The following is an 11565-nucleotide window of genomic DNA, read 5'->3' as shown; positions in this document are numbered from 1 at the left end:
TCGAATGACTTAATGATGTATGCTTGAGGAAAACATACACAGTTAAACATTGGTTGAAATGTGCACCCGAAATATGGGCTAGGTAGCACAATCAATGTTCGAATGATGATTCATTAAGCCATAGACGTAGAATGAAACTATAGACCAATAACTTCAAAGCAATAGGGTTGCTAGAAGTTTAGAATTTACACATCACAGACCATTTGTCGGTATTTCGTTTAGAAACAACACGGGGACCAAGAAAGAATGGTGATGGTGAGAAGTATCACTGTACCAAGAATTCTTAAGAGGTGGAGTAATGCTCACGACATTCTTGACATCAAAGATGGTAATACTCCACGGTAGAACATAACATAGGTTGGATAGCAGGGAAATCAAGATACAACACAAAATATGAACAAGTTTGTGTTGAGGGGAGGCAAGAATGTTGTCGATGATAACACAATTCATCGAGGGGCAAGGATGGTATTTCTCATCCTGAATTTTGACACACAACTTGGAAGAAGTCAAATTGTTGACAATGATCACGACAAATTTGTCGAGAGGTTTTCAAGAAGATGTAATTGATCGACGATGACATCAAGTCAAAGGAATGATGAAAGCGAAAGGTTATTGGAACCACGGGTAGGACACAAACTCGAAATCAAGTTTGCTATTCAAGGAGAAGTGATATGACGAGGAAGATCGACGCAAGATTAGCTCACTGTCGAAATTTGTGCGCTGGGAAGGTCCAGGTAGCACAGTTAAAATCGGCACGATAATGACATAGCCGAGCAGGCTAGGAATGACTTGAAGGATTATTAAACTCGTAAGCAACAAAAATTACTTAGAGTTATTGAATCGGAGTGCGGAATTGATTCACTTATCGGTGTCTTTGAGGGGTTCTAACAACTCAGAACCCGTTGGAAAAATGGAATCGGCAAGAATATTAGTTGATGAAGAACTCATAAGAAGTTAAGTAGTTCCTTGGCATTCTCGAGATACCAGGGGGGTAATACTCGACGACAGACCAAAGTAGAGGTTGGACGGGGGTATTTCTCTGCAGAGGACAAGTGCTTGAACTTGCACGAGAAATGGTATTTAAAGGAGAACATGGTCGGAACCAAGATTGCAAAAGGATCAATACACAGATACTAGACGATATCATATCAAGGAAATAGTTATTATTACAAGAAGCTTCTATGATAGGATCTACATCGTGTCCATGGGCATGAACACAAAGTTCAAGGTCGACTCCCACTTCTCCAATGCATACCCTTTCATTCACTTCTCGCGTTTGATGAAGTTGCAGTGCTGAAAATTTTTATCTGGCAAAATACCAGAAGAGTATGACTCATGAAAACTTTGGAGTTCACACATACTATGAAAGGCATAGGTTCAACCCATCGGGGCATCGTGGAAACATATACCACAAGCTTCAGGGGTAAATAACTCAAGCTCGATAGTAGAGCATGGGTGACAAAACGAGAGGATACAATTACTAAAGGCATTATGTATCAGGGAAAGAACTTCCAAAGTGATTGAATATGAAGGACGTTGTCAGATAAAATCCAACAAGGTTCTGATGGTCCATAAAGGATCTGATGTGAGTATCGGCACACAACCAGAGGTAGAATCAATGCAAAGACCTTGGATTATAGAAACAACTAAGTAACTTAGAGCTCAATTGCAAAGGAATTATGAGTTACAAAGCGAAGGATCAGAAACAGACACTCTGATCAAGGATGGATAAGTTCAATAGACATAGGGGCAAAATCGACGACAATTTGATTGGCGAGAACCAGCTCACGTTTCAAATGACATCTGAGCCGGAAGGATGAATTCTAGGCTCTGATTGAGGATTGCGAGCATTCGCAACAGATTGAATCAACGGACTCAAAATGATAATGACAAGAGATGCCAATAAGATTACGAGACTTAAGATTAATCATAATGCAAGTAAGCAAGAATTTCAAGAGCAAAAGGCTCTTGAGGATTTTCGGAAGATCGAATGGTATTTTGAACACTTTTGTGAAATACTTGAATCAACTGGGGATGAGCGGATACTCGGTAAGTGCGAGAATTATCCGTAGGGGTATTCAGGTGACAAAGAACAGCAAGGCAGTAAGCTCAAAGGATTCTCGGAACAACAGAGAGAATTTCGGGGTATCTTGTAATAACAAGATCAACTGGGAAACATTGTATGAATGGTGAGTATACGTGGTTATCCATAGGAGTTTATCGATGAAAGGGAATTGCAAAAGCGATGAACACAAGTTCTCGGGTTATCAGCGGAGAGTATCTTCAGGGCCTTCACGTGCAGCAGACAATCATCGGTAATAAGGGGCTCTCCGGGTGAAAGTGATAACGAGATCCTAATGTTAGATTTAGCAAAACTCACATAACCCGAATAGAAGAGAGATCAGAGTCCCAGAGTATAGACAAGGAGTAAAAGATCCTAATACCACCCAATGGCGACGTGGGCCCGTAAGCCACACAGCCATGTCAGTAAAAGTTTAGCAATGACTAGACTCAACTTCGGCCAAGGAGTTGGAAAGGGGGATTCCTACAGGCAGTCGGCTCTGATACCAACTTGTGACGCCCCCAATTCGACCGTACACTAATCATGCACGCAAATGTGTACGATCAAGATCAGGGACTCACGGGAAGATATCACAACACAACTCTACAACATAAATAAGTCATACAAGCATCATAATACAAGCCAGGGGCCTCGAGGGCTCGAATACAAGTGCTCGATCATAGACGAGTCAGCGGAAGCAACAATATCTGAGTACAAACATAAGTTAAACAAGTTTGCCTTAAGAAGGCTAGCACAAAAGTAGCAACGATCGAAAAGGCAAGGCCTCCTGCCTGGGACCTCCTAACTACTCCTCGAAGCGGAACTCCACCTAGAATCATCCTCGGGGTCTCTAGCTCCTGGACTTCAGCATCTGGTTGCGACAACCAGGTATAGAAAGGGGAAAAGAGGGAGAAAAGCAACCGTGAGTACTCATCCAAAGTACTCGCAAGCAAGGAGCTACACTACATATGCATGGGTATATGTGTAAAGGGTCATATCGGTGGACTGAACTGTAGAATGCCAGAATAAGAGGGGGATAGCTAATCCTGTCGAAGACTACGCTTCTGGCCACCTCCATCTTGCAGCATGTAGAAGAGAGTAGATGGTAAGTTCACCAAGTAGCATCGCATTGCATAATCCTACCCGGCGATCCCCTCCTCGTCGCCTTGTTAGAGAGCGATCACCGGGTTATATCTGGCACTTGGAAGGGTGTGTTTTATTAAGTATCCAGTTCTAGTTGTCATAAGGTCAAGGTACAACTCCGGGTCGTCCTTTTACCGAGGGACACGGCTATTCGAATAGATAAACTTCCCTGCAGGGGTGCACCACATAACCCAACACGCTCGATCCCATTTGGTCGGACACACTTTTCTGGGTCATGCCCGGCCGCAGAAGATCAACACGTCGCAGCCCCACCTAGGCTCAACAGAGAGGTCAACACGCCGGTCTATATCCTATGCGCGCAGGGGTCTGGGCCCATCGCCCATTGCACACCTGTACGTTGCGTACGCGGCCGGAAGCAGACCTAGCCTAGCAGGCGTTCCAGTCCAATCCGGCGCGCGCCGCTCCGTCGCTGACGTCAAGAAGAGCTTCGAATGATACCACGACATCGAGTGCCCATAACTGTTCCCGCGTAGTTGGTTAGTGCGTATAGACCAAATGGCCAGACTCAGATCAAATACCAAGATCTCGTTAAGCGTGTTAAGTATCCGCGAACGCCGACCAGGGCCAGGCCCACCTCTCTCCTAGGTGGTCTCAACCTGCCCTATCACTCCGCCATAAAGTAACAGTCGGGGGCCGTTAGGAACCCAGGCCCACCTCTACCGGGATGGAGCCACCTGTCCTTTCAGCCCCCTCACCAGAATCACTTGCGGGTACTCAACGAGCCGACCCGACTTTAGTCACCACATGTGTCATGTATATAAAGTATATAGTATATACCCGTGATCACCTCCCGAAGTGATCACAGCCCAGTAGTATAGCATGGCAGACGGACAAGAGTGTAGGGCCACTGATGGAACACTAGCATCCTATACTAAGCAGTAGGATAGCAGGTAAGGGTAACAACTGTAGCAACAATGACAGGTTATGCATCAATATAGGATTAACCGAAAGCAGTAACATGCTACACTACTCTAATGCAAGCAGTATAGAGAAGGAATAGGCGGTATCTGGTGATCAAGGGGGGGCTTGCCTGGTTGCTCTGGCAAGAAGAAGGGGTCGTCGTCGATGTAGCCGATCACAGGGGTATCGGCAACGGTCTCGGAGCCTACCGGAAAGAAGTAACGGAGGGGGAACACAATAAATAACAGAGCAATCAAATGTAACACAAAGCAAGACGCGGCAATACGTTGTGCTAGGGGTGACGTAACGCAGGGATATGTGATACCAGCGAAGGGGGGAAACATCCGGGAAAGTATCCCTGGTGTTTCACGTTTTCGGACAGATGAACCGAAGAGGAAAGTTGCGTGTTTGCTATGCTAGGGATGTGTGGCGGACGAACGGGCTGCGTATCCGGATTCGTCTCGTCGTTCTGAGCAACTTTCATGTACAAAGTTTTTCCATCCGAGTTACGGTTTATTTTATAATATTTTATAAAGATTTAATCATTTACTGGGATTATTATTAATTAATTAATTCGAAAAGGAATTACTGCATCATCATGACGACAGCTTGACGTCAGCGGTCAAAGTTAACCATTGACCAGTCAACTCACAGGTGGGGTGCATTTGTCATTGACAGCTAACTAATTATCAATAGTTAGTTTTATTAACAGGTTAACTAGGTTTAATTAGATAACTAACAGAATTAATTAAGTTAATTAATTAATTAATTAACTATTTAATATATTTATTTATTATTATCATTTTTTAAACCTTTTTTTAACAGAGGGGCGTGGGGCCCCACTGGGCAGTGGCCCATAGGGCCAAACAGGCACGGGCGAACGGGCAACGGGCGCTGCCCGATCGGCGCACGCCCAAGGGCGCTCGGGCATGGGCGCATGGCGACGGTGGTCGCGCCTGGAGCAGCGGGGCTTCAAGGGGGGGGGGGGGGCGAGCGGGGGCGCACAGCAGCAGAAACCAGGGGCGGCGGCGACGGGCGGTGACCGGGGAGGAGCAGGGGAAGCGGGCGGCAAGGCGGAGTAGGGTGAGGGAGGCGGTTGCAGGGGCGGCCCAAGCGGCAGAGCTCCGGCGGGCGCGCGATCGCGAGACAGAGGCTGGGCGCGGCCGCAGTGAGGGCGCCAAGAAGGGCCGCGGTTCGTAGGCGCGCGCGTCGGACATGGTTGGCGCTACACGGGCGCGACCGGCGCGTGGCCACGGCGGGGTGAGGCGTGGGGTGTGGTGGACGCATCGGGGCAGAGGGGGGAGAGGAGGACGGACGACGGCTCACCCCCGTTGCAGGAGAACACTGGCGAGGCTCGGGGGAGCCGCGGTTGAGGAGGAGGTCGAGGACGGCGCAGTGATGAGGACGAGGCAGCGGGGCGACGTCGGGGCGAGGTGGCGACGGTGATCCGGCGACGGCGCGAGTGAAGGGGTCGGGACGACGAGCGGCTTCGGGTCGGGCAGCGCCGCGCGGAAGGAGGGGGGCGCGGGGTCGAGGTGGTTGCGAGGGGGACGGCTTCGGGCGACGGGTTGCCGCGGCGGCGCCGATCCAGTGGGAGGGAGAGGGAGGAGTGGATCCTGGGGGAGTGGGGATCGTGGGGGGAATGGGTGTCGGTTAGGGTTACAGTGGGAGGGGGAGTGGGTTAGTAGGCAGGGTGTGGGCCGGCCTGGGGTTGGCCTGGTGGCCCAGTGGCCAGCTGGGCCGAGGCCCAGCAGGAGGGGGGGGTCTTTTCCTTTCTTTTTTTTTGTTTCCTTTTCTTCTTTTTATTTTTATTTTTCTGTTCTGTTTTATTTTAGATACACATTGTTTTTAGCTTAGAAAAAAATGATAACAACTCCTAAATTGATGTTTGAGAAGCACCCACTGCCATAAATGTTTTACCCCAAAATAAATTAGTTTAGAATTTTATTAATCGAAAAAGGTATTTACTTAATTGTTTTGCTGCAGTTCTAATCACTTTAGAGTAATTAATTATTTTATAAAAATGTTGTTTCTCCACCAATACTATCGATGATTTAATTGTCACAATAAGAACATTTTAGTTTTGATAATTGAAAACTTTTATTGTTTGCCTTTAATTCAAATTTGAATTTGGATCGGTTCTGAACTATCGAGAGTTTATCAACAGTAAACGGGGTGATGTGGCATTGTTAACGTGGGATTACTGTAGCTTAATTATCCGGGCGTCACAAAAGGTTTCCATATCAGTGCAACAAGACCAGGACCAGCAGGACGGCAAGACGGAGGTCACCGTGGAGCCCAAGGCGGCGTCACCACCAGAGGCTTTGGCAGTCGAAGACTACTTTTGTCAGGATAGCTTGTACTAGTTGTCTCCCTTCAAACTGGCCGTTGTGGAATCCCTTCCCGCTCAATATTTGGGGAGAGGACCAAGGCCTCTATAAATAGGACTAGCCACCACAGTAGGAGGCAACTGAGTCTGGAGAGAGAGAGAGAATCCTCACCCGCACACCGAGCAGAAGAACACCTCAACCTCAGGAGGCTATTCTTCCCCTTGTAACTGTTCATCCTCAGCCCAAGAGGCAATCCACCATCACCACACTGGAGTAGGGTATTACACCACAACGGTGGCCCCAACCAGTATAAATCTTGTGTTCTTTGTGTTGCGAGTTCGTCGAGTTAGCCCTTGAGATCTTAGCAAAGCTAGGACGTGGATCGGTAGGGGGAGAACTTCGCGCGCACCCCAGAGTTTGAACCTTAAGGGTTTTGCCAGAACCCGAGATCCGACATTTGGCGCACCAGGTAGGGATGCGCCGGAGCCTCTTCCCCATCAGCTGATCCACCGACGCTCCGCGGTTCCGATGTCCGGCGACCCGCGGGCTGACGCCCACCGCTGGGCGGCCTAGCCCGCCCGGACGGCGCCACCTGCCCAGGAAGACCTCAACCCCGCGCTCCAGGCGGCACGGGCGCCACCTAACGCTGCTGGGCGCGGGCGGCGCGGCCAGGCGCCGTCCACCCTTACTCCACGACAAGCGCGAGCCGCTGCAAGGGCCGCAAGCCATGCCGCGGCAACAGCGCCACACACCCGGCGGGAGCAGGCGAACATGCGGGCTGCACTCGCAGGGGCACGGGAGCTGCTGCGGTGCCAACTGATGGAGAGTGGTCGGGATGCGCTGCTGGAACGCGTCGCCGAGCTACTGGACGCAGCGGCCACGGGAGCGCCGCCCTTCTGCTATCAGCTCACACCTCAGGCGGCGGCTGGGTCCCACGGCGGGCCTCGCCGCGCCCGCGTGCTCCCGGGCGCACCCGGGGGCCTCGTCGACATGAACACAATCCACGGTGGAGGGCGCCCTGTCGCGCCCGCACCACCCCAAGTGGGCGCGGGCACGAGCGTTGCCGCATACGGCCCCATCGGAGCACTGCCCTACCACCCTCAGGACGACATGACAGGCCTGGCGACATGGAGCATGGGGCACTTTGGTAAGGTCTTCGGGGCAGTGGCCTCGGAGGCCTACGTGTCCCGCATGATGGACCAGGAGTACACGCCGGAGGACGACCCCGGCTCGTTCCTCGGGCCAGGTTGGGAGGAGGAGGCGTTAGGAGCCGAAGCCTTCCAGGAGCCGCTAGAGAGCCCTACCAACCGCGCCGTCGACAACAGATACAGGGTACCACTAATTTCTCAGGGGCAAGCTTAAGCTAACCAGGAGTCACAGGTGAACCAGGTCACAGCACCAGGCGATGGTTCCGGCACGGAGATGTCCGCCCCATCAGGAGAGGCTCACTGGGGGCTGCGCGGGAGGAGCCAGGAGCAAGGCCCCTCCCCGCGTCGCGTGGAGCAAGGCGTTACCCGGAGGTAGGCCCTCTGCCGGGGAGGCGCCGGCGAGCCCTACCCCGGCAGAGGACCCGTGGTCGCCGAGGGCGCCGCTGGCGTCCCCTTTGCCCCTTTGGTGGCGTCCTGGTTTCCGGTCGCCCCCAACGGTGGCCGAGGGAGGCGCAAGGCGGGGCCCTCGCCTGGCGATATGAAGTAAGGCTCACGCCTGTGAAGATCGCCGCCCGTAACACTCTCACGTAATAACGAGTGGGGCTGTACACGCCCCGGAGTATCAGGAGTGCCGCCCTCGGGCCTCGGGGGCTCCCTCCCACGTCCTAGTGGCAGCACTTAGCTCCGCGCTGGTGAGAAGACTCGAAGACAAGAAGACTAGACTAGGTGCCGGACGCGACCATTTGCTTTGGATCCCTTTTCTGTAGCCTTGCCTTCTGGATTTGGATTTAAGTCGAAGTTGAATTTTCATTGACGCGCGCGGGGGGTGCCTTTTCTCGTTCAAGCGATTTCTTGCTATCTAGTTCTTGCCTTATTCCGAAGCTCGCACTCGCTGCCTCCCCCTCGCGGGCCCCTTGCGAGTGGGGCTGGGCGCGGCACACACACCACGCGCGCCGATCGGCACTTGATCCTCGCGAGGCCTTCTCGGGCGAGTCAGCAGATCCTTCAGGAGCTCCGCGGGAACTCACGACCTCACGATCTGGTTCGGGGCTTGCCTCGGCTAAGGTAAGCCGCAACAGCAAATCTGGCCACCAGACTCATGGATCCACAAAGGCGCACACTCAGTTTGGCATAGAAGAATAAAAACTGCGATTTGTTTACATGAGGGGCTCCCCCTCCCAAAATGCTCTTACAATCTTTAGGGGCCACGCCCGAGTTCTTGCATACAGGGTAAAACGACAGGGGAACATGGAGTCAGCCGGATATGTTGCTCGCCGCGTCCCCCAGGTCATCTTCAGACGCGCCGCTGGCGTCGTTGTTGCCGTCACTGGCGTTGCCTCCACCTTCGCCGGCCCCGACATCGCCGTCGTCAACCACGTCACCTTCGTCTGCCGCGACTACCACCACGTCATCTTCAGAGGCGAAGGCCCTGACCAGCGCATCCACGTTGTCCTCCACCCATCGTGCGAGGTCGCCCCGGATGGCCGCGGGTACGGGGGCAATGGCGGCGTCGAAGTCGAAGTCGGGGAAGGTGTTCTGAAGATGGCTGAAGACGCGGGAGAACGCGCGCCCGAGCAGGCCACGACTCGTCTCTTCCACGAGCTAGCGGGCTCTATCGGATCGAGCTTCCAGGCGCGTCACCACGCCGGAGAATAAGCGAAGGTGGCTGGCGTAGTCATCCGTATGGGGATGAGGGGCATTCTCGTCGCAGATATGGCCCAGCACGGTGTTGGCCCTGTTCCTGAGACTCTGGAGCATGGGGGCGTGCTCGCGCTCCAATGTCCGCCGCTGAAGCACTTCCTCCATGTTCTGCCGCGCGATGGCCTCGGCATCGGCAACCCGCTTCTGAAGAGGGAGCAGCTCGGCGAGGGCGGAGGCCAGATCCGCCTGCGCCGTAACCAGGGCGGCTACCGTGGCCTCCTCGCGCCTCTCTACCTCAGCTAACCTGGGCCTAAGGGCAGCGGCCCTACCTGCTGCCTCCGTCTCCGCAAGCTGCAGCTTCAGGTCATGCCTACCCTCAAGACCCGCGCAAACCTCGGCCACCCGGCGATCGACCTCCTCCTGAGCCTTGGCCTCGCGTGCACCAACGGCATCTTTCGCTTGGGAAACTTGACGCTCCCTCGTCTCCAACCGCTCAAGCTCGAGGCTACGCTCCACGGCTTCCAGTGCCAACGCCTCCTCGTGCCTCCGGACCTCTTCTTCTTCGGCGGGCGTCCCCCTCAGCGACGCAAGGGCGGCTTTGCGCGCCTCCACCTGCTGCTCCAGGGACGCACTCCAGGCCTGGAACTCCCACGCGCGCTTCTCCGCAGCTTCGCGACGGCGGTCAGCCTCGCGAGCCTCCTCCAAAGCTCGGGAGCAAGCCTCACAAGAGACCTCAAGGTACGCCTTGTCCTTCGCGTTGTCAAGATCGCGCTGATGGCGGCCAAGGTTGATAGCCACCTTCAGCTTACGCCGTTCCTCCATCAGCCAAAGATACTCAGCCTTGAGGCGCGCGTTGACGTCCGCGAGTTCACCGCCGAGCCAGTTCATCGCGCCCATCGCCTCTTGGAAGAGCTCGTGGCGAACGACGCTCCATTTGTGCTCAAACTCAAGCGCACGGCCCATCTCGTCCTCCACCACAGGGGCTGCGGGCGAGGCCTAAAGCGGTGCGCCCCCTCTCGGCAGGGGGCTAGGGGCTGGCACTGCCCTAGGCGCCAGCCAGGTCTCGCGGGGGGCCCGAACTAGACGGGGCCCGCTGCTTGAAGAGGATCCGAATACCGAAGCCAACCAGCCACTGTCCATGACCAGAGGAGGAGTCCTGGGCACGCCCGCCAAGCTCCAAGCGAGGCCGCAAAGGAGGGGCGACGAGGCCGCGACCTCAAGGCGCCATGGAGGCGAGTGCGCCTCCCGAACCGACCCCGCACCAGGAGCGGCGTGCGGGCTCGGGGTGCTCAAGGCCAGCGGGGGAGTTGAAGAGGGAGGAGACTGCTTCACGAAAGACTCAGCGGCTGTGGCGGAAGGGACCCTGAAGAACCAACGTCAGGAAGGAAGGCATCACTTAAGAAGCCATAGAGATACAACACTTACTCATCAATGGCGATGTACTTCCTCCGCTTCAACGGCCCGAAGATGCCACCGCTGTCGCTCTGGGACCTCTTCCTCTTTCGGAGCTCCTCGAAGTCCATGCAGAGCCGACCAAAGCATTGGACATGGCGGCCAGCACAAGGTGCAGCAGGAGAAGCGCTTAAAAGGACATCCTCATGGGCACCGAGCTGAGGAGAATTGCCAGGCGCCACCTCGCGGTGACCTACCGAGGTCTCAAGAGCTTCGGCCTCAGGAGTCGCGCGTTGCGTCGCCCCCGCAACTGCCGCCCCAGGACAAGAATCACGGACTCCCGAGGACGACGCCTCAGGAGCCCCAGGCGGCATCAGCACCTCGGTGCTGGGGTCACCGGCCCCGGATGGTGCTCGCCCCCTGCTTCCACACTCGGGGTGAGCTCGGCACCACAGCGAAGAGGGGAACCACATTGATGGGGTTTTCGCGGGGCCCCACCAGGCTGTCTGGGCGCATCCCCCACTCGTCAAAGAAAGGCATGTGCTCCGCGAATTCGTCCTTATTCGAGTAGCAGTACAACAAGCAACTCTTCCCAGGCATGTCATCTGGCAACGGAACGCCCGCCAAGACCTCAAGCACCGTCTGCCGCGTCTCAGGAGGGAGCCCGGACTCCTGAAGCCTCATATGGTCCTTGCTGTTGAGCAAGGCCCACATCGGCCGAGAATGGCGCTGGAGTGGAGCGACCCGGCGCCTGACGAACTCCTTCACCACCATAGGCGTAGTCACACCAAGGTCTTTCAACTTCTTCAGCCTGAGCCAGACGGGGACAAGACAAGGGCTCGCGAGCTTCTCATGGCCCCAGCCGGAGTTGGGGACGGCAGGCGAGGACGGAGGCGAGAGCAGGGGGCTGAGCACCCCTACGTCCACA

Source organism: Aegilops tauschii, chromosome 5 (assembly GCF_002575655.3).
Source record: "Aegilops tauschii subsp. strangulata cultivar AL8/78 chromosome 5, Aet v6.0, whole genome shotgun sequence".
In the NCBI taxonomy this organism is placed as follows: Eukaryota; Viridiplantae; Streptophyta; class Magnoliopsida; order Poales; family Poaceae; genus Aegilops; species Aegilops tauschii.
The sequence above is the reverse complement of the archived record's forward strand: the minus strand, read 5'-3'. Positions refer to the sequence as shown.